Genomic DNA, 23,753 nt, shown 5'->3' on the forward strand with positions numbered 1-23,753 from the left:
AGCTTTCTTTGAAAGCTTGGCTGGCTGTGAAGCCATGTCTAATTCCTGGACCGGAGTCTTAGACTAACATTGCAATGATTCCTGGAATCCAAATTGAGAATTCTGAAACCTTTATTTTCTATAATTTTCGAAAAAAAAAATTTTATAAAAACCATAAAAACCAAAAATATTTTATGTTTCTTGTTTAAGTCTAGTGTCTAATTTTAAGTTTGGTGTCTTGCATGCATTGTTTATTTGATCTTGGTTCTATTTTCAAGTCAATAGTACAGGGAACTGAAGATTCCGAACATGCAGCAGAGGAATTACACAGAAAAAGCTGGGCGTTCAAAACGCCCAGTGAAGAAGGACAGACTGGCGTTTAAACGCCAGCCAGGGTGCCTGGTTGGGCATTTAACGCCCAAAAAGGTAGTGCATTGGGCGTTAAACGCCAGAATGTGCACCATTCTGGGCGTTTAACGCCAGGATGGCACAAGGGGGAGGATTTTGTTTTCAAAATCAATTTTTTTCAAGTTTTCAAAGTTTTTCAAAATCAAATCTTTTTCAAATCATATCTTTTCAATCAAATGTTTTCAAAATCAATTTCTTTCCTTTTTCAAAGATACTTACTAACAATTAATGATTTGATTGAACATTTTAAATATGTTGCCTTTTCTGTTGAGAAAGGTTTAATGTTTGAATCATATCTTTTCTTGTTAGGCAAGTCATTAATCTTTAAAATCAAATCTTTTTAAAATTGTTTTCAAATCATATCTTTTCAATCATATCTTTTTAAAAGCATAATTTTTTTATCATATCTTTTTAATCACATCTTTTTCAAAACAGTTTTTAATCATATCTTTTTGATTTCTAATTTCAAAAATCTTTTTCAAAAATTACTTGATTTCTTTCCCACTCTTGATTTTCGAAAATCAATCAAAGTTTTTCAAAAATGTTTTCAAAATATTTCACTTGATTTTCGAAAATTTCTTCCTCTCTTCCCACATCCTTCTATTTATGGAGTATCACTCCTTCTCAATGCACAATTCGAACTCTATCTAATTAAGTTCGAATTCTTCTACCTCTTCTTTCTATTTTTCTGTTCCTCTGACACCTCAAGGAATCTGTATACTGTGACATAGAGGATTCCATATTTTCTTGTTCTCTTCTCTTTCATATGAGCAGGAACAAAGACAAAGGCATTCTTGTTGAAGCTGACCCTGAACCTGAAAGGACCTTGAAGCGAAAGCTAAGAGAAGCTAAGGCACAACTCTCTGTAGAGGACCTGACAGAAATCTTCAAAGAAGAAGAAACCATGGCAGCCGAAAACAACAACAACAACAATGCAAGGAAGGTGCTGGGTGACTTTACTGCACCTACTCCCGACTTCTATGGGAGAAGCATCTCTATCCCTGCCATTGGAGCAAACAACTTTGAGCTTAAGCCTCAATTAGTTTCTCTAATGCAACAGAATTGCAAGTTCCATGGACTTCCATTGGAAGATCTCCATCAGTTTTTAGCTGAGTTCTTGCAAATCTGTGATACTGTCAAGACTAATGGGGTTGACCCTGAGGTCTACAGACTTATGCTATTCCCTTTTGCTGTAAGAGACAAAGCTAGAACATGGTTGGACTCACAACCTAAAGAAAGCCTGGACTCATGGGAAAAGCTAGTCAATGCCTTCTTGGCAAAGTTCTTTCCACCTCAAAAATTGAGTAAGCTTAGAGTGGAAGTCCAAACCTTCAGACAGAAGGAAGGAGAATCCCTCTATGAAGCTTGGGAAAGATACAAACAATTGATCAGGAAATGTCCTTCTGCATGCTTTCTGAATGGAGCATCATAGGTATTTTCTATGATGGTCTGTCTGAACTATCTAAGATGTCTTTGGATAGCTCTGCTGGAGGATCTCTTCACCTGAAGAAGATGCCTACAGAAGCTCAAGAGCTAATTGAAATGGTTGCAAATAACCAATTCATGTACACTTCTGAAAGGAATCCTGTGAACAATGGGACAAGTCAGAAGAAAGGAGTTCTTGAGATTGATACTCTGAATGCCATTCTGGCTCAGAATAAGATATTGACTCAACAAGTCAATTTGATTTCTCAAAGTCTGTCTGGAATGCAAAATGCACCAGGCAGTACTAAGGATGCTTCATCTGAGGAAGAAGCTTATGATCCTGAGAATCCTTCAATAGAAGAGGTGAATTACCTAGGAGAACCCTATGGAAACACCTATAATTCTTCATGGAGAAATCATCCAAATTTCTCATGGAAGAATCAAGAGAGACCTCAACATGGTTTCAATAACAATAATGGTGGAAGAAACAGGTTTAGCAATGGCAAGCCTTTTCCATCATCTTCTCAGCAATAGACAGAGAGTTCTAAGCAGAACACCTCTGACTTAGCAACCATGGTCTCTGATCTAATCAAAACCACTCAAAGTTTCATGACTGAAACAAGGTCCTCCATTAGGAATTTGGAGGCACAACTGGGACAGCTGAGCAAGAAAATTACTGAACTCCCTCCTAGTACTCTTCCAAGCAATATAGAAGAAAATCCAAAAGGAGAGTGCAAGGCCATCAACATGGCCGAATTTGGAGAGGAAGGAGAGGAAGTGAACGCCACTGAGGAACACCTCAATGGGCGTGCACTGACCTCCAATGAGTTCCCCAATGAGGAACCATGGGAATCTGAGGCTCAAAATGAGACCATAGAGATTCCATTAGACTTACTTTTGCCTTTCATGAGCTCTGATGAGTATTCCTCCTCTGAAGAGGATGAGTATGTCAATGAAGAGCAAGTTGCTAAATACCTTGGAGCAATCATGAAGCTAAATGACAAGTTATTTGGAAATGAGACTTGGGAGGATGAACCCCCTTTGCTCACCAAAGAACTGGATGACTTGTCTAGGCAGAAATTACCTCAAAAGAGACAAGATCCTGGGAAGTTTTCAATACCTTGTACCATAGGCACCATGACCTTCAAAAAGGCTCTGTGTGACTTAGGGTCAAGTGTAAACCTCATGCCTCTCTCTGTAATGGAGAAGCTAGGGATCTTTGAGGTACAAGCTGCAAGAATCTCACTAGAGATGGCAGACAATTCAAGAAAACAAGCTTATGGACTTGTAGAGGATGTTTTGGTAAAAGTTGAAGACCATTACATCCCTACTGATTTCATAGTCCTAGAGACTGGGAAGTGCATGGATGAATCCATCATCCTTGGCAGACCCTTCCTAGCCACAGCTAAGGCTGTGATTGATGTGGACAGAGGTGAATTGATCATTCAAGTGAATGAAGAATCTTTTGTGTTTAAGGCTCAAGGATACCCCTCTGTCACCATGGAGAGTGATGAGCGGATAATTTGTACGCTTTTTGGCATTGTTTTTAGTATGTTTTTAGTATGATCTAGTTAGTTTTTAGTATATTTTTATTAGTTTTTAGTTAAAATTCACTTTTCTGGACTTTACTATGAGTTTGTGTGTTTTTCTGTGATTTCAGGTATTTTCTGGCTGAAATTGAGGGACCTGAGCAAAAATCTGATTCAGAGACTAAAAAGGACTGCAGATGCTGTTGGATTCTGACCTCCCTGCACTCGAAGTGGATTTTCTGGAGCTACAGAAGCCCAATTGGCGCGCTCTCAACGGCGTTGGAAAGTAGACATCCTGGGCTTTCCAGAAATATATGATAGTCCATACTTTGCCCAAGATTTGATGGCCCAAACCGGCGTTCAAAGTCACCCTCAGAATTCCCAGCGTTAAACGCCAGAACTGGCACCTAAATGGGAGTTAAACGCCCAAACTGGCATAAAAGCTGGCGTTTAACTCCAAGAAGAGTCTCTACATGAAAATGCTTCATTGCTCAGCCCAAGCACACACCAAGTGGGCCCGGAAGTGGATTTTTATGTCATTTACTCATCTCTGTACACCCTAGGCTACTAGTTTTCTATAAGTAGGACCTTTTACTATTGTATTTGGAACATCTTGAGATCTTTGAATCTTTTGATCACTGGGAGGCTGGCCTCACGGCCATGCCTAGACCTTGTTCTTATGTATTTTCAACGGTGGAGTTTCTACACACCATAGATTAAGGTGTGGAGTGGTGGACGAAATTGTGATCACTATTATTTGATTTGACTTTTTGGTCTTGTATCTTTTACTCTTAGGGCACTTGGAATTCACAACTCCGTTCAACTAACCAGCAAGTGTACTGGGTCGTCCAAGTAATAACCTTACGTGAGTAAGGGTCGAATCCACAGAGATTGTTGGTATGAAGCAAGCTATGGTCACCTTGCAAATCTCAGTTAGGGAGATTAAAGAGTAATTGTGATTATTGGATTGTTCTAATAAAAAGGAATAATAAAAGGGATAGAAATACTTATGCAGATTCATTGGTAGGAATTTCAGATAAGCGGAATGGAGGTGCTGTAGAGCTCTAGGACGCCTGCTCTCCTATTCCTTCTACCCAATCCTTCTTACTCCTCTCCATGGCAAGCTTTGTATAGGGGTTCACTATCAGCTGTGGCTACTTTCATTCCTCTCGGGGAAATAACCTGCACGGCTGTCACTCGCACAGCTAACCAGTCTGGAGGCATCACCCATGGTTGATAGCTACATCCCATCCTCGCAGTGAAAGCTAATGCACGCACTCTGTCACAGTGCGGCCAATCACCGGTTGGTTCCCGCTCCTACTGGAATAGAATCCCTCTTTTGCGTTTGTCACTAACGCCCAGCAGGTTAAAGTTTGAAGCACGTCACAGTCATTCATGAACGGAATCCTACTCGGAATACCACAGACAAGGTGAGACTTTCCGGATTCCCAGGATCCTACTCGGAACACCACAGACAAGGTTGGACTTTCCGGATCTAGATGAATGCCGCCATCTATCTAGCTTATACCACGAAGATTCTGTTGGGGAACCTAAGAGATAAACATTCAAGCCTTGTTGCATGTAGAACGGAAGTGGTTGTCAATCACGCGCGTTCATAAGTGAGAATGATGATGAGAGTTATTAGCTCATCACATTCATCATGTTCTTGAGTACGAATGAATATCTTGGAATAAGAATAAGATAGAGAATTGAATAAAAGAAAATAGAACTTCATTAATCTTTGAGGTACAGCAGAGCTCCACACCCTTAATCTATGGTGTGCAGAAACTCCACCGTTGAAAATACATAAGCAAGAGGTTCAGGCATGGCCGAATGGCCAGCCCCCTAAACGTGATCAATGATCTCCTAAGATGAAGAATAAAATAAAACTGAGATCAAAAGATGATTGATACATTAGTAAATCATCCTATTTATAATAAACTAGCTCCTAGGGTTTACATGAGTAAGTAATTGATGCATAAATCCACTTCTGGGGCCCACTTGGTGTATGCTTGGGCTGAGCTTGATCTATCCACGAGCTGAGGCTTCTCTTGGAGTTGAATTTCGAGTTGTGATGTGCTTTGGGCGTTCAACTCCGGATTATGACGTTTTTCTGGCGTTTAACTCCAGAAAGGAGCGTGTACTTGGCGTTCAACGCCAGTTTGCGTCGTCATTCTTCGAATAAAGTATGGACTATTATATATTGCTGGAAAGCCCTGGATGTCTACTTTCCAACGCCATTGAGAGCGCGCCATTTAGAGTTCTGTAGCTCCAGAAAATCCATTTCGAGTGCAGGGAGGTCAGAATCCAACAGCATCAGCAGTCCTTTTGTCAGCCTTTTTCAGAGTTTTGCTCAAATCCCTCAATTTCAGTCAGAATTTACCTGAAATCACAGAAAAACACACAAACTCATAGTAAAGTCCAGAAATGTGAATTTAACATAAAAACTAATGAAAACATCCCTAAAAGTAGCTCAAACTTACTAAAAACTATATAAAAACAATGCCAAAAAGCGTATAAATTATCCGCTCATCACAACACCAAACTTAAATTGTTGCTTGTCCCCAAGCAACTGAAAATCAAATAGGATAAAAAGAAGAGAATATACTATAAGGTCCAAAATATCACTGAATAATAATTTAATTACATGAGCGGGACTTGTAGCTTTTTGCTTCTGAACAGTTTTGGCATCTCACTTTTTCCTTTGAAGTTCAGAGTGATTGGCATCTCTAGGAACTTAGAATTTTGGATAGTGTTATTGACTTTCTTAGTTAAGCATGTTGATTCTTGAACACAGTTACTTATGAGTCTTGGCTGTGGCCCTAAGCACTTTGTCTTCCAGTATTACCACCGGATACACAAATGCCACAGACACATAACTGGGTGAACCTTTTCAGATTGTGACTTAGCTTTGCTAAAGTCCCCAATTAGTGGTGTCCAGAGCTCTTAAGCACACTCTTTGCTTTAGATCACGACTTTAACCACTCAGTCTCAAGCTTTTCACTTGGACCTTCATGACACAAGCACATGGTTAGGGACAGCTTGATTTAGCCGCTTAGGCCCGGATTAAATTTCCTTGGGCCCTCCTATCCATTGATGCTCAAAGCCTTGGATCCTTTTTACCCTTGCCTTTTGGTTTTAAGGGCTATTGGCTTTTTCTATTGCTCCTTCTTTTTTTTTTTTTTTCACTGCTTTTTCTTGCTTCAAGAATCAATTCCATGAATTTTTCAGATCATCAATAACATCTCTCTTTGTTCATCATTCTTTCAAGAACCAACAATTTTAACACTCATAAACAACAAGATCCAAAGACATATGCACTGTTCATTCATTCATTCAGAAAACAAAAGCATTGTCACCACATCAAAATAATTAAACTAAATTCAATAATAATTTCGAAAATTATGTACTTCTTGTTCTTTTGAATTAAAACATTTTTCTTTTAAGAGAGGTGAAGGACTAATGGATTTATTCATAGCTTTAAGGCATGGTTACATACTAATGATCATGAAATAAAGACACAAAACATAGATAAACATAATAATTAAAAACCGAAAACAGAAAGAAATAAAGAACAAGGAATGAATCCACCTCTAGTGGCGTCTTCTTCTTGAAGGACCAATGATGTTCTTCAACTCTTCTATGTCCCTTCCTTGCCTTTGTTGCTCCTCCCTCATTGCTCTTTGATCTTCTCTTATTTCTTGAAGAGTGAGGGCGTGCTCATGGTGTTCCACCCTTAGTTGTTCCACATTATGGCTCAAATCTTCCAAGGAGGTGCTAAGTTGCTCCCAATAGTTGTTGGGAGGAAAGTGCATTTGAGGCATTTGTTGATGGTGAACCTCCTCTTGTTCTCCTTGAGGGCCGTGAGGAACTTCCCTTGTTTGCTCCATCCTTTTCTTGGTGATGGGCTTGTCTTCTTCTATGGAGGCATCTCCATCTATGATAACTCCGGCTGAATAACATAGATGGCATATGAGGTGAGGGAATGCTAGCCGTGCCATGTATGAAGGTTTGTCAGCTATTTTGTAGAGTTCATTGGCTATGACTTCATGAATCTCTACTTCTTCACCAATCATGATGCTATGAACCATGATGGCCCGATCCACAGTAACTTCAGATCGGTTGCTTGTGGGGATGATGGATCTTTGAATGAACTCCAACCATCCTCTAGCTACAGGCTTGAGGTCCAGTCTTCTTAGTTGGACTGGCTTGCCTTTGGAGTCAACTCTCCATTGGGCGCCTTCCACACAAATGTCCCTAAGGACTTGGTCCAACCTTTGATCAAAGTTGACCCTTCTAGTGTAGGGGTGTTCATCACCTTGCATCATAGGCAAATGAAACGCCAACCTCACATTCTCCGGACTAAAATCCAAGTATTTCCCCCTAACCATTGTGAGATAATTCTTTGGGCTTGGGTTCATACTTTGGTCATGGTTTCTAGTGATCCATGTGTTGGCATAGAACTCTTGAACCATGAGAATTCCGACTTGTTGCATGGGGTTGGCTAAGACTTCCCAACCTCTTTTTTGAATTTCAAGTCGGATTTCCGGATACTCATTCTTCTTGAGTTTGAAAGGGACCTCATGGATCACTTTCTTCTTTGCCACAACATCATAGAAGTGGTCTTGGTGGCTCTTGGAGATGAATCTCTCCTTCTCCCATGACTCGGAAGTGGAAGCTTTTGCCTTCCCTTTTCCTTTTCTTGAGGAAACTCCGGCCTTGGGTGCCATTGATGGTGAATGAAAAATAAAAAGCTTAGGCTTTTTACCACACCAAACTTAAAATTTGCTTGTCCCCAAGCAAAAAGAAAAGAAGAGTAGAAGAAGAAGAAGAAAATATGGAGAGAGGGAGAAGAGAGGGTTCGGTTATGTGGGAGAATGTGGGTTTGTGTTGTGTGAAAATGTAAAAGAAAAGAAGGGTATTTATAGGGAGGGGGGAGGGTATAGGTTCGGCCATGTTGGGTGGGAAAGGGTGGTAAATTGAATTTGAAAGTAGTGGGGGTAGGTGGGGTGTATGGGGAAGAGGGGTTGATGTGAATGGTGAATGGGGTAATTGGGAAGAGGAATTGAGGTGATTGGTGAAGGTTTTTGGGAAGTGTGACATTGAGAATGAGATTTGGATTAGAAGAGTGTGATTAGGATTAAAAGGAATGTGGTAGGTGGGGATCCTGTGGGGTCCACAGATCCTGAGGTGAGGATCCTGTGGGGTCCACAGATCCTGAGGTGAAAACAAATACCATTCTTTCACCATATAGGCATGTAACATGCCTTGATGCATCATTCTGGCGTTCAAACGCCCATTGATGCTAGTTCTGGGCGTTAAACGCCCATGTTATGCATGATTCTGGCGTTGAACGCCAGTTTCATGCTTGTTTCTGGCGTTCAGCGCCAGATTGTCCTCTGTGTGCGCATCCTGGCGTTAAACGCCAGGTTGTTGCTTGTTTTGGGCGTTCAACGCCAGAAAGATGCTCTGTTCTGGCGTTGAACGCCAGAAAGATGCTCCTTCTGGGCGTTGAACGCCAGCCTGTGCGCCTCCAGGGTGAAAAAATTTTTTTCTTCTGTTTTTGACTCTGTTTTTAACTTTTTTGATTTTTTTCGTGACTCCTCATGATCATGTACCTAATAAAACACAAAAATAACAAAGAAACAAAATAAAATAAAATTAGATAAATAAAATTGGGTTGCCTCCCAACAAGCGCTTCTTTAATGTCAATAGCTTGACAGTGGTTCTCATGGAACCACAAGGTGATCAGGTCAATTTAGTGTGTAGTGTTCCCAACACCAAACTTAGAGTTTGGATATGGGGTTTGAACACCAAACTTAGAGTTTGGTTGTGGCCTCACAACACCAAACTTAGAGTTTAACTGTGGAGGCTCTTCTTGACTCTGAACTGAGAGAAGCTCTTCATGCTTACTCTCTTTTGTCATAGAGGGATGGCCATGTGCTTGAAACACAAGGTAGTCCCCATTCAATTGAAGGACTAACTCACCTCTGTTGACATCTATCACAGCTCCTGCTGTGGCTAGGAAAGGTCTTCCTAGGATGATGCATTCATCATCTTCCTTCCTAGTATCTAGGATTATGAAATCAGTAGGGATGTAAAGGCCTTCAACCTTTACTAGCACGTCCTCTACTAATCCATAAGCTTGTCTTATGGACTTATCTGCCAATTGTAATGAGAACAAGGCAGGTTGTACCTCAATGATCCCCATCTTCTCCATTACAGAGAGTGGCATAAGATTTATCCCTGACCCCAGATCACATAGAGCTTTTTCAAAGCTCATGGTGCCAATGGTACAAGGTATTAAGAACTTGCCAGGATCTTGTTTCTTTTGAGGTAGAGTTTTCTGAATCCAAGTGTCTAGTTCACTAATGAGTAAGGGAGGTTTACTTTCCCAAGTCTCATTACCAAACAGTTTGGCATTCAGCTTCATGATAGCTCCTAAATATAGAGCAGCTTGCTCTCCAATCACATCTTCATCCTCTTCAGAGGATGAATATTCTTCAGAGCTCATGAATGGCAGAAGGAGATTTAATGGGATCTCTATGGTCTCTAGATGAGCCTCAGATTCCTCTGGATCCTTAATAGGAAACTCCTTCATGCTTGAAGGACGTCCCAGGAGGTCTTTCTCCTTAGGATTTTCGTCCTCCTCCTCCCTAGTGCATTCGGTCACTTTGATTAAATCAATGGCCTTGCACTCTCCTTTTGGATTCTCTTCTGTATTGCTTGGGAGAATACTGGGAGGAGTTTCAATAACTTTCTTACTCAGCTGGCCCACTTGTGCTTCCGGATTTCTAATGGAAGATCTGGTTTCATTCATGAAACTGAAAGTGGCCTTTGACAGATCAGAGACTATGTTGGCTAAATTAGAATTGTTTTGTTCAGAGTTCTCTGTCTGTTGCTGAGAAGATGATGGATATGGCTTACTATTATTCAGCCTTGCACGTCCACCATTGTTAAAACCTTGATGGGGTTTTTGTTGATCCTTCCATGAGAAATTTGGATGATTTCTCCATGTTGGGTTATAGGTGTTTCCTTGAGGTTCACCTAAGTAATTAACCTCTGCCATGGCAGGGTTTTCAGGATCATAAGCTTCTTCAGAAGCTGCCTCTCTATTACTGTTGGATGCATGTTGCAATCCATTCAGATTCTGAGAGATCATGTTGACCTGTTGAGTCAACACTTTGTTCTGAGCCAATATGGCATTCAGAGCATCAATTTCAAGAACTCCTTTCTTCTGAGGTACCCCATTGTTCACGGAATTCCTCTCAGAAGTATACATGAACTGGTTGTTTGCAACCATGTCAATGAGTTCTTGAGCCTCTTCAGGCGTTTTCTTCAGGTGAATAGATCCACCTGCAGAATGGTCCAATGACATTTTCGAAAATTCAGAGAGACCATAATAGAATATATCTAATATGGTCCATTCTGAAAACATGTCAGATGGACATCTCTTGGTCAGCTGCTTGTATCTTTCCCAAGCTTCATAGAGGGATTCACCATCTTTTTGTTTGAAGGTTTGAACATCCACTCTCAGCTTGCTCAGCTTTTGAGGAGGAAAGAACTTGTCTAAGAATGCAGTGACAAGCTTATCCCATGAGTCCAGGCTATCTTTGGGTTGTGAATCCAACCATACTCTAGCTCTGTCTCTTACAGCAAAAGGGAAAAGCAAGAGTCTGTAGACTTCAGGATTAACTCCATTTGTCTTTACAGTGTCACAGATCTGCAAGAACTCAGTTAAAAACTGATAGGGATCTTCAGATGGAAGTCCATAAAACTTGCAGTTTTGTTGCATCAATGCAACTAGTTGAGGCTTAAGCTCAAAGTTATTGGCTCCTATGGCAGGAATGGAGATGCTTCTTCCATCAATCTTGGATGTTGGCTTTGTGAAGTCACCAAGCATTCTCCTTGCATTATTATCATTATTTTCGGCCATCTCTTCCTCTTGTTCGAAATTTTCTAAAAGGTTGCTTCTGGATTGTTGTAATTTAGCTTCTTTTAATTTTCTCTTCAGAGTCCTTTCAGGTTCTGGATCAACTTCAACAAGAGTGCCTTTGTCCCTGTTCCTGCTCATATGAAAGAGAAGAAAACAAGAAAAGAAAAAGGAATCCTCTATGTCATAGTATAGAGATTCCTTTATGTTAGTAGAAAAAGAAAGGGGTAGGAGAAGAGTGAAAGAAAAGAAACACAACTGTGAGGAGGGCAGAGATGTGAGATGAGATGTTAGGATATGAATGAAGAGGGGTGAAGAGAAGTGTTAGTAATCAAATAATTAAATAGAAGGAGAAAAGAGGAGAGAGAATTCGAAAATAATTTTTGAAAAAGGGTTAGTGATTTTCGAAAATTAGAGATAAAATAAAATTAAAATTAAAATTTAAAACAATTAATTAATTAAAAAGAATTTTTGAAAAAGGGAAGAAATATTTTCGAAAATAGAGGAGGGAAAAGTAGTTAGGTAGTTTTGAAAAAGATAAGAAACAAACAACAAGTTAGTTAGTTGATTGAAAAAGATTTGAAATCAAAATTGAAAAAGATAAGAAGATAGTAAGTTAGATAAGATATTTTAAAATCAAATTTTGAAAAAGATAAAATTTTAAAAAGAATAAGATAAAGAGATAAGATAAAAGTTTTAAGAAAAAGATATTTTTGAAAAAGATTTAATTTTTAAAATTACTTAACTAACAAGAAACTACAAGATAAGATTCTAGAACTTAAAGATTGAACCTTTCTTAACAAGAAAGTAACAAACTTCAAATTTTTGAACCAATCACATTAATTGTTAGCTAATTTTCGAAAATTACATATAAAGATAAGAAAAAGATTTTGAAAATATTTTGAAAAATAATTTTTGAAATTTTCGAAATTTATAAAAAAAATGAAAAAGATATGATTTTTGAAAAAGATTTTGAAAAGATAAGATTTTTAAAATTGAAATTTTGACTTGACTTGTAAGAAACAACTAATTTTGAAAATTTTTGACCAAGTCAACCCAAAATTTCGAAAATTTTGGAGGGAAATAAGGAAAAGATATTTTTGATTTTTAAATTTTTTAAGGAAAAACACAAAAAATGACCCAAAACATGAAAATTTTGGATCAAGACACAAGATGCATGCAAGAATGCTATGAATGTCAAGATGAACACCAAGAACACTTTGAAGATCATGATGAACATCAAGAACATATTTTTGAAAAATTTTTGATGCAAAGAAAACATGCAAGACACCAAACTTAGAAATTCTTAATGCATGGAAAATATGAATGCAAAAATGCACATGAAAAACAACAAACAACACAAAACAAGAAATCATCAAGATCAAACAAGAGGACTTATCAAGAACAACTTGAAGATCATGAAGAACACTATGAATGCATGAGATTTTCGAAAAAAATGCAAGAAAAAATTTTAAAAGCATGCAATTGACACCAAACTTAAAAATTAACACAAGACTCAAACAAGAAACACAAAATATTTTGATTTTTATGATTTTCTAATTTTTTTGGATTTTTATTTAATATTTTCGAAAATAAAGTTTTGGAAAAACGAAAAATAAAAGAAAAATTTTTTTGAAAAAGATTTTTTTGAAAAGAAAATTACCTAATCTGAGCAACAAGATGAACCGTCAGTTGTCCATACTCGAACAATCCCCGGCAACGGCGCCAAAAACTTGGTGGACGAAATTGTGATCACTATTATTTGATTTGACTTTTTGGTCTTGTATCTTTTACTCTTAGGGCACTTGGAATTCACAACTCCGTTCAACTAACCAGCAAGTGTACTGGGTCGTCCAAGTAATAACCTTACGTGAGTAAGGGTCGAATCCACAGAGATTGTTGGTATGAAGCAAGCTATGGTCACCTTGCAAATCTCAGTTAGGGAGATTAAAGAGTAATTGTGATTATTGGATTGTTCTAATAAAAAGGAATAATAAAAGGGATAGAAATACTTATGCAGATTCATTGGTAGGAATTTCAGATAAGCGGAATGGAGGTGCTGTAGAGCTCTAGGACGCCTGCTCTCCTATTCCTTCTACCCAATCCTTCTTACTCCTCTCCATGGCAAGCTTTGTATAGGGGTTCACTATCAGCTGTGGCTACTTTCATTCCTCTCGGGGAAATAACCTGCACGGCTGTCACTCGCACAGCTAACCAGTCTGGAGGCATCACCCATGGTTGATAGCTACATCCCATCCTCGCAGTGAAAGCTAATGCACGCACTCTGTCACAGTGCGGCCAATCACCGGTTGGTTCCCGCTCCTACTGGAATAGAATCCCTCTTTTGCGTTTGTCACTAACGCCCAGCAGGTTAAAGTTTGAAGCACGTCACAGTCATTCATGAACGGAATCCTACTCGGAATACCACAGACAAGGTGAGACTTTCCGGATTCCCAGGATCCTACTCGGAACACCACAGACAAGGTTGGACTTTCCGGATCTAGATGAATGCCGCCATCTATCTAGCTTATACCACGAAGATTCTGTTGGGGAACCTAAGAGATAAACATTCAAGCCTTGTTGCATGTAGAACGGAAGTGGTTGTCAATCACGCGCGTTCATAAGTGAGAATGATGATGAGAGTTATTAGCTCATCACATTCATCATGTTCTTGAGTACGAATGAATATCTTGGAATAAGAATAAGATAGAGAATTGAATAAAAGAAAATAGAACTTCATTAATCTTTGAGGTACAGCAGAGCTCCACACCCTTAATCTATGGTGTGCAGAAACTCCACCGTTGAAAATACATAAGCAAGAGGTTCAGGCATGGCCGAATGGCCAGCCCCCTAAACGTGATCAATGATCTCCTAAGATGAAGAATAAAATAAAACTGAGATCAAAAGATGATTGATACATTAGTAAATCATCCTATTATAATAAACTAGCTCCTAGGGTTTACATGAGTAAGTAATTGATGCATAAATCCACTTCTGGGGCCCACTTGGTGTATGCTTGGGCTGAGCTTGATCTATCCACGAGCTGAGGCTTCTCTTGGAGTTGAATTTCGAGTTGTGATGTGCTTTGGGCGTTCAACTCCGGATTATGACGTTTTTCTGGCGTTTAACTCCAGAAAGGAGCGTGTACTTGGCGTTCAACGCCAGTTTGCGTCGTCATTCTTCGAATAAAGTATGGACTATTATATATTGCTGGAAAGCCCTGGATGTCTACTTTCCAACGCCGTTGAGAGCGCGCCATTTAGAGTTCTGTAGCTCCAGAAAATCCATTTCGAGTGCAGGGAGGTCAGAATCCAACAGCATCAGCAGTCCTTTTGTCAGCCTTTTTCAGAGTTTTGCTCAAATCCCTCAATTTCAGTCAGAATTTACCTGAAATCACAGAAAAACACACAAACTCATAGTAAAGTCCAGAAATGTGAATTTAACATAAAAACTAATGAAAACATCCCTAAAAGTAGCTCAAACTTACTAAAAACTATATAAAAACAATGCCAAAAAGCGTATAAATTATCCGCTCATCATGGAGCTCTGCTGTACCTCGAGTATTAATGCAATTACTATTGTTCTTCTATTCAATTCCGCTTGTTCTTTGTCCAAGATATCACTTGTTCTTCAACTTGATGAATGTGATGATCCGTGACACTCATCATCATTCTCACTCATGAACAAAGTGACTGACAACCACTCTTGTTCTACAAGCATACGAGGCTCTAGTGAATATCTATTGGATTCCTGATACACGATGCATGGTTGATCGCCTGACAACCGAGTGCTCGCCTGACAAACGAGCCAGCCATTCCGTGAGATCAGAGTCTTCGTGGTATAGGCAAGAACTGATGGCGGCATTCAAGAGAATCCGGAAGGTCTAACCTTGTCTGTGGTATTCTGAGTAGGATTCAATGATTGAATGACTGTGACGTGCTTCAAACTCCTGAAGGCGGGGCGTTAGTGACAGACGCAAAAGAATCACTGGATTTTATTCCGGCCCGATCGAGAACCGACAGCTGGTTAGCCGTGCCGTGACAGGGTGCGTTGAACATTTCCACTGAGAGGATGGGAGGTAGCCATTGACAACGGTGAAACCCTTGCATAAGCTTGCCATGGAAAGGAGTAAGAAGGATTGGATGAAGACAGTAGGAAAGCAGAGAGACGGAAGGGACAGCATCTTCATTCGCTTATCTGAAGTTCTCACCAATGATATACATAAGTATCTCTATCTTTATCTTTATGTTTTATTCATCATCTATACCCATTTGAGTCTGCCTGACTGAGATTTACAAGGTGACCATAGCTTGCTTCATACCAACAATCTCCGTGGGATCGACCCTTACTCACGTAAGGTATTACTTGGACGACCCAGTGCACTTGCTGGTTAGTTGTGCAAAGTTGTGTAGTGATCACAATTTCGCGCACCAGAGAGGAAGCATGAAGAGCTTCTCTCAAATCAGAGTCAAGCAGAGCCCCCACAGTCAAACTCTAAGTTTGGTGTTGGGAGGCCACAACCAAACTCTAAGTTTGGTGTTGAACCCCCACATTCAAACTCTAAGTTTGGTGTTGGGAGGTTCCAACGTTGCTCTGAGTATCCGTGAGGCTCCATGAGAGCCCTCTGTCAAGCTACTGACATTAAAGAAGCGCTTGTTGGGAGGCAACCCAATGTTATATTTTATCTATTTTCTTTGGTTATTTTATGTTTTTGTATGTTGATGATCATAAGAAGTCACAAAATCAATTGAAAAAGCAAAAATAGAATGAAAAACAGGAAGAAAAACAGCACACCCTGGAGGAAGAACCTACTGGCGTTTAAACCCCAGTAAGGCTAGCAGGTGGGCGTTTAACGCCCAGTCTGGCACCATTATGGGCGTTTAACGCCAGAAAGGGGCACCAGACTGGCGTTAAACGCCAGGAAAGGGCAAGAACCTGGCGTTAAACGCCAGAAATGGGCATCAGCCCGGCGTTTAACGCCAGAATTGGCTCAAAACGTGTTTTTTCATGCCATTTGGTGCAGGGATGACTTTTCCTTGACACCTCAGGATCTGTGGACCCCACAGGATCCCCACCAACCCCACCACCCTTTTTCTTCTTCACCCATTCACCAATCACCTCAACACCTCTTCCCCAAAAACCCTTCACCTATCAAATCCCATCTTTCTCTTCACCACTCACATCCATCCTTCATAAAACCCCACCTACCTCACCCTTCAAATTCAAACCACTTTCCCTCCCAAACCCACCCATACATGACCGAACCATGAGCCCCTCCTCTCCTATATATACCCTTCTTCACCCCTTCATTTTCACACAACCTAAACACCACTTCTCCCCCTCTTTGGCCGAACACAAAGCCATTCCCTTCTTCCTTATTTCTTCTTCTTCTACTCTCTTCTTTCTTCTTTTGCTCGAGGACGAGCAAACCTTTTAAGTTTGGTGTGGTAAAAGCACTGCTTTTTATTTTTCCATAACCATTTATGGCATCCAAGGTCGGAGAAACCTCTAGAAAGAGGAAAGGGAAGGCAAAAGCTTCCACCTCCGAGTCATGGGAGATGGAGAGATTCATCTCAAGGGTGCATCAAGACCACTTCTATGAAGTTGTGGCCTTGAAGAAGGTGATCCCCGAGGTCCCTTTTTCACTCAAAAAGAGTGAATATCCGGAGATCCGACATGAGATCCGAAGAAGAGGTTGGGAAGTTCTCACCAATCCCATTCAACAAGTCGGAATCTTAATGGTTCAAGAGTTCTATGCCAATGCATGGATCACCAAGAACCATGATCAAAGTGTGAACCCGGATCCAAAGAATTGGCTTACTATGGTTCGGGGAAAATACTTGGATTTTAGTCCGGAAAATGTAAGGTTGGCATTCAACTTGCCTATGATGCAAGGAGATGAACATCCTTACACAAGAAGGGTCAACTTTGATCAAAGGTTGGACCAAGTCCTCACTGACATTTGTGAAGAGGGCGCCCAATGGAAGAGAGATTCAAGAGGGAAGCCGGTTCAATTAAGAAGGCATGACCTCAAGCCCGTGGCTAGAGGATGGTTGGAGTTTATCCAACGCTCAATCATTTCCACTAGCAACCGGTCCGAAGTTACTCTAGACCGGGCCATCATGATCCATAGCATCATGATTGGAGAAGAAGTGGAAGTTCATGAGGTTATAGCCCAAGAACTTTATAAGGTGGCGGACAAGTCCTCTACCTTGGCAAGGTTAGCCTTTCCTCATCTCATTTGTCACCTCTGTTATTCAGTTGGAGTTGACATAGAGGGAGACATCCCCATTGATGAGGACAAGCCCATCACTAAGAAAAGGATGGAGCAAACAAGAGACCCCTCTCATCATGAGATCCCTGAGATACCTCAAGGGATGCACTTTCCTCCACAAGACTATTGGGAGCAAATTAACACCTCCCTAGGAGAATTGAGTTCCAACATGGGACAACTAAGGGTGGAGCACCAAGAACATTCCATCCTCCTCCATGAAATTAGAGAAGATCAAAGAATCATGAGAGAGGAGCAACAAAGACAAGGAAGAGACATTGAGGAGCTCAAGCACTCCATAGGATCTTCAAGAGGAAGAACAAGCCGCCATCATTAAGGTGGACCCGTTCTTTAATTTCCTTGTTCTTTAATTTTCTGTTTTTTTTTTCGAAATTTTCATGCTTATGTTATCCATGTTTGTGTCTTATGATCATTAGTGTCTTAGTGTCTATGCCTTAAAGTTATGAATGTCCTATGAATCCATCACCTTTCTTAAATTAGCAATGTTCTTAATTGAAAAGGAGAAGAATTGCATGAATTTTAAATTTTATAACAGATTAATTATTTTGATGTGGTGGCAACACTTTTGTTTTCCGAATGTATGCTTAAACAGAGCATATGTCTTTTGAATTTGTGGTTCATGAATGTTGGCTCTTGAAAGAATGATGAAAAAGGAGACATGTTACTGAGGATCTAAAAAATCATAAAAATGATTCTTGAAGCAAGAAAAAGCAGTGAATACCAAAAAAAAAACGAAAAAAAAGAAGGGAAAAAGAGAAAAAGAAAAAGAAAGAAAAAAGAAAGAAATAAAGTTGTGATCCAAGGCAAAAAGAGTGTGCTTAAGAACCCTGGACACCTCTAATTGGGGACTTTAGCAAAGCTGAGTCACAATCTGAAAAGGTTCACCCAATTATGTGTCTGTGGCATGTATGTATCCAGTGGTAATACTGGAAGACAGAGTGCTTTGGGCCACGGCCAAGACTCATAAAGTAGCTGTGTTCAAGAATCATCATACTTAACTAGGAGAATCAATGACACTATCTGGATTCTGAGTTCCTAAAGAAGCCAATCATTCTGAATTTCAAAGGATAGAGTGAGATGCCAAAACTGTTCAGAGGCAAAAAGCTAAAAGCCCCGCTCATCTAATTAATACTGATCTTCATAGATGTTTTTGGAATTCATTGCATATTCTCTTCTTTTTATCTTATTTGATTTTCAGTTGCTTGGGGACAAGTAACAATTTAAGTTTGGTGTTGTGATGAGCGGATAATTTGTACGCTTTTTGGCATTGTTTTTAGTATGTTTTCAGTATGATTTAGTTAATTTTTAGTATATTTTTATTAGTTTTTAATTAAAATTCACTTTTCTGAACTTTACTATGAGTTTGTGTGTTTTTCTGTGATTTCAGGTATTTTCTGGCTGAAATTGAGGGACCTGAGCAAAAATCTGATTCAGAGGCTGAAAAGGACTGCAGATGCTGTTGGATTCTGACCTCCCTGCACTCGAAGTGGATTTTCTGGAGCTACAGAAGTCCAATTGGCGCGCTCTCAACGGCGTTGGAAAGTAGACATCTTGGGCTTTCCAGCAATATATGATAGTCTATACTTTGCCCAAGATTTGATGGCCCAAACCGGCGTTCAAAGTCACCTTCAGAATTCCCAGCGTTAAACGCCGGAACTGGCACCAAAATGGGAGTTAAACGCCCAAACTGGCATAAAAGCTGGCGTTTAACTCCAAGAAGAGTCTCTATACGAAAAATGCTTCATTGATCAGCCCAAGCACACACCAAGTGGGCCCGGAAGTGGATTTTTATGTCATTTACTCATCTTTGTAATTCTTAAGCTACTAGTTCCCTATAAGTAGGACCTTTTACTATTGTATTTGAATCTTTTGATCACTTTAGATCTCTAGATCATCTTTGGACATCTAGTTCTTAGATCATTTGGGGGCTGACCTCACGGCCATGCCTAGACCTTGTTCTTATGTATTTTCAACGGTGGAGTTTCTACACACCATAGATTAAGGTGTGGAGCTTTGCTGTACCTCGAGTATTAATGCAATTACTATTGTTCTTCTATTCAATTCCGCTTGTTCTTTGTCCAAGATATCACTTGTTCTTCAACTTGATGAATGTGATGATTCGTGACACTCATCATCATTCTCACCTATGAACGTGTGACTGACAACCACCTCCGTTCTACCTTAGATTGGGTGAATATCTCTTGGATTCCTGATACACGATGCATGGTTGATCGCCTGACAACCGAGTGCTCGCCTGACAAACGAGCCAGCCATTCCGTGAGATCAGAGTCTTCGTGGTATAGGCAAGAACTGATGGCGGCATTCAAGAGAATCCGGAAGGTCTAACCTTGTCTGTGGTATTCTGAGTAGGATTCAATGATTGAATGACTGTGACGTGCTTCAAACTCCTGAGGGCGGGGCGTTAGTGACAGACGCAAAAGAATCACTGGATTCTATTCCGGCCTGATTGAGAACCGACAGATGGATAGCCGTGCCGTGACAGGGTGCGTTGAACATTTCCAATGAGAGGATGGGAGGTAGCCATTGACAACGGTGAAACCCTTGCATAAGCTTGCCATGGAAAGGAGTAAGAAGGATTGGATGAAGACAGTAGGAAAGCAGAGAGACGGAAGGGACCAAGCATCTTCATACGCTTATCTGAAGCTCTCACCAATGATATACATAAGTATCTCTATCTTTATCTTTATGTTTTATTCATCATCTATACCCATTTGAGTCTGCCTGACTAAGATCTACAAGGTGACTATAGCTTGCTTCATACCAACAATCTCCGTGGGATCGACCCTTACTCACGTAAGGTATTACTTGGACGACCCAGTGCACTTGCTGGTTAGTTGTGCAAAGTTGTGTAGTGATCACAATTTCGCGCACCAACCAACATCAGAATAACCTAGGACTTCACTGATAGTTTTACTGTTCGAATTTAATTCATGGTCTTTGACATATGAGTGAACATTTTCATTGTGATATCTCATGTTAGCATAGAATTCACAGACTAGATCAGGGTAAACAAGCTTTTTAATATTAAATAGATGATTTCAGTCCAAATTTTTTTTTTCACAGAGTCAAGTCCTTTCTTTTCTAAAGCAGGCAAATCAGTGAGAAAGAAGGGCACAGAGGATGATAAATAACAACTGCCCTATAAAACTCAAAATTCATTGCTGATGAAAAACGAAGAAGGTTGTAATGTGAGTGAGGTACTATGATGCACGGACACAGGACACAACACGACACGGGACACACCGACATGCGAATTTTAAAATCTTACATGACATGGGGATACGCATACATATAAAATATAAAGTATTGTTTAGATAAACCGTAATAACATTTTAATATTTTATTAATATTAAAATATAAATTAATTTTTTAAATTATTTTTAATGTCTTATTTTAATTATATCAAGTATTTAAAATATTTTTTGTTTTGATAAATAATAATATATACTATATCTAAATTTATTTTAAGAATATATGTTAAGAATAAGACCGGACACGCTGACACGTGATGATATTTAGGTGTGTCCAAGTGTGTCTGGAGAAAATTTTTTTATTTTTTATTTAGACACGGTTTGGACACAGTAGACACACGTGTCGAACAAGTGTCGGTGAGTGTCGTGTTCGAAATATGTCCGACACCCAGACACGGCAACTTAGCAAAGTGTCCGTGCTTTATAGGTGAGGTAAGTTTGCAAAGTGAGATTTGAAAGCAAATAGGTCATTATCAAAGGGTTCTTTGATTGAGCGAAGAAGGATACGATGGCTATCTCTCTGAGAACAAGGAGGATGAGGAGCAAACTTAGGTTTAAATCGAGAGGAATCACGAACGGGAGAAGAATGTGTTTTTTCTTGGTCACAAGACATTTTTCCTTTGAAGCATTGGGAGAGGAGGTGCATTGGATGGTTCGGTTGCCTGAGAAGAGGAAGGACGACGGGTGGTTGTCTTGGTGCGAGCCATCGGTTCAGTGTGAGGAGGAGAAGGAGATGGAGAAAGATTATGAGATTGAATGTGAATGTGAGTGTAGGATGGTGGAGTAGAACTTTCAGGTATTCTAGGAAGTTTATGAGTGAATGTGCTTCTTTAAATAGCGGTTTTCTTCCTCATCTTAATGACATAGGGGTGTTATAGTTTTTTAAAAAATGAAATAATGATCATAAGAAATGTGAAGAGACATGCAAGATATATGAAGAGGTTAGCAACTTCAGCAAGTTAAGAGTGTTCTTGGAAAAAGAGAAGTCCAGAACCCAATAAAAACTTGATTTGAAAAGCATTTGACCCAAGGTTGAAAAAGTTGTACTAAAAAAATGATTTAAAGTGCAGAAAGACAAAAAATGAAAAAGATTTTAATGCATGATAAAACTAATGAGACCCAATCATATACATATAAACTTATATTGGGCCCAAGATGGGTGGTGTTTAAGGAAACAATAGGACCACTTTGAGATCAGAAAATAATGTTTGGCCCACTTGAAATTATTTTAAAATTTGAATCCAGAAATAACGTTCCATATTTAAAGCTCTTCATTTGTCCAGAAACGTCTTGTTTCGAACTGTGAGACAAAAACTTCACACACACTAAATCAGCAGCATTAAAACAAAAAGTTATAACAAAGTATCCCCAAATTAGTTCTTAATTTGCAGAACCTGTCTTCATTAAAAGGTTTTGTGAATATATCAGCAAGTTATTTCTCCGATTTAATGAATTGAATATCAATATTACCTTTTTGAACATGTTCCCTCATAGAGTGAAATCTCACTTCACTATTTTTTGTTCTTAAGTGCAAAATAGGATTTTTGAAAATATTAATGACACTCATATTATCATAAAACAAGAAAATATTTCCAGCTTTCAATTTATAATTGGCTAGCTGAGTTTTTAGCCATAACAATTGGGAACAACAAGATGAGACAACAATGTATTCGGCTTCGGCAGTGAATAGAGCCGGTGGACTGCTTCTTGTTTGACCACACGTTTAAAGACCTGCCAAAAAAATAGCAGATTCCAGAAGTGCTTCTCCTATGCACTCTATCTTCAGCAAAGTCTGCATTACAATACCCAACTATAGAAAAATCATTAGACTTAGGAAACCATAAAAACCAAAGTTGGATGTGTCATGAACATATCTAATGATTCTTTTAAGTGCAGAAAGATGTGAATCTTTTAGTTGTGATTGGAATCTTGAAAAACTCTAACACTTTGCACAATGTCCAGTCTAGAGGATGTAAAATACATAAGATAACCTATTATTCCTCTATACCTAGTTTTATCAACATCTTTCACAGTTTCATCCTTTTCTAACCGAGAGCTCGGATGCATTGGAGTGCCCATGGACTTGGTATTTTCCAATCCAAATTTCTTAACTAGTTCTTTGACATACTTCTCTTGATGAAAAAAAATTTCATTTAAAGACTGTTTAATTTGAAGTCCAAAGAAAAAGTTAAGTTCACCCATCATGCTTGAAACAACCCAGCTTCGAGCATGTCATGACCAATGCTAGCCAGCAGGCACTACGTCACGGCTTTCCTTAGAGACTCTACACCTTATATTAAATATATACATATGAGTCTGTAGCGCTAGTCGAGATCGTGTGTCAAATATATAGATATAATGAAATAGATAATAGTTAAATAGATAATATATACATATTTCATAGAAATTACAGAAAACATAATATCATACATATATGGTCAAAGGCTCATTTAGTACATCATAATACACATAGGGTTATGTCATTGCTTATTCATGAAAATATTTACAGACTCCATATTTATACTAACAGGCCTAGACTTAAAAGAGTCACTGTAGTCTGGGACCCATTCTAACTTGTTTATAAAGGTATTTACAAAAGCACCTAGCCCTCTAAAAGTCTATACAAAGCGAGGGCAAAGACAACAACTACCACTACTACTATTATAACCACTGCTGGTCATCGATCGCTGGTAGCTGAAGAAACACGGAAGGGCTATGTGAAAGTAAAAGAAGTCACTCTGACCCTCTGGTAAAGCTACTGCTGCTTGCTAGTTCTAAGACTGGAAACTCAGAAGATCTCACCGATTTGAATCTGCGGAATGGGGAAGTAAGGGGTGACAACCTAAGGTTCCCAGCAGAGTACTACACAAGAAAACCTAAGGGGTTCCGCAGCCTAAGTCTAAGACCCCTCCCTG

General features: G+C 39.4%; 1 non-coding gene across 1 annotated transcript; it reads right to left on the reverse strand.

Annotated features, from left to right (window-relative positions):
* Nucleotides 1–1,693: 1,693 nt before the first annotated feature.
* LOC130958692 (small nucleolar RNA R71) lies at nt 1,694–1,800 on the reverse strand. Its single transcript, XR_009077801.1, has one exon. It is a non-coding gene; the product is annotated as a small nucleolar RNA R71 (small nucleolar RNA).
* Between the last annotated feature and the right edge of the window lie 21,953 nt (nt 1,801–23,753).

The sequence above is a fragment of the Arachis stenosperma genome, chromosome 10 (genome assembly GCF_014773155.1).
Source record: "Arachis stenosperma cultivar V10309 chromosome 10, arast.V10309.gnm1.PFL2, whole genome shotgun sequence".
Taxonomy (NCBI): domain Eukaryota; kingdom Viridiplantae; phylum Streptophyta; class Magnoliopsida; order Fabales; family Fabaceae; genus Arachis; species Arachis stenosperma.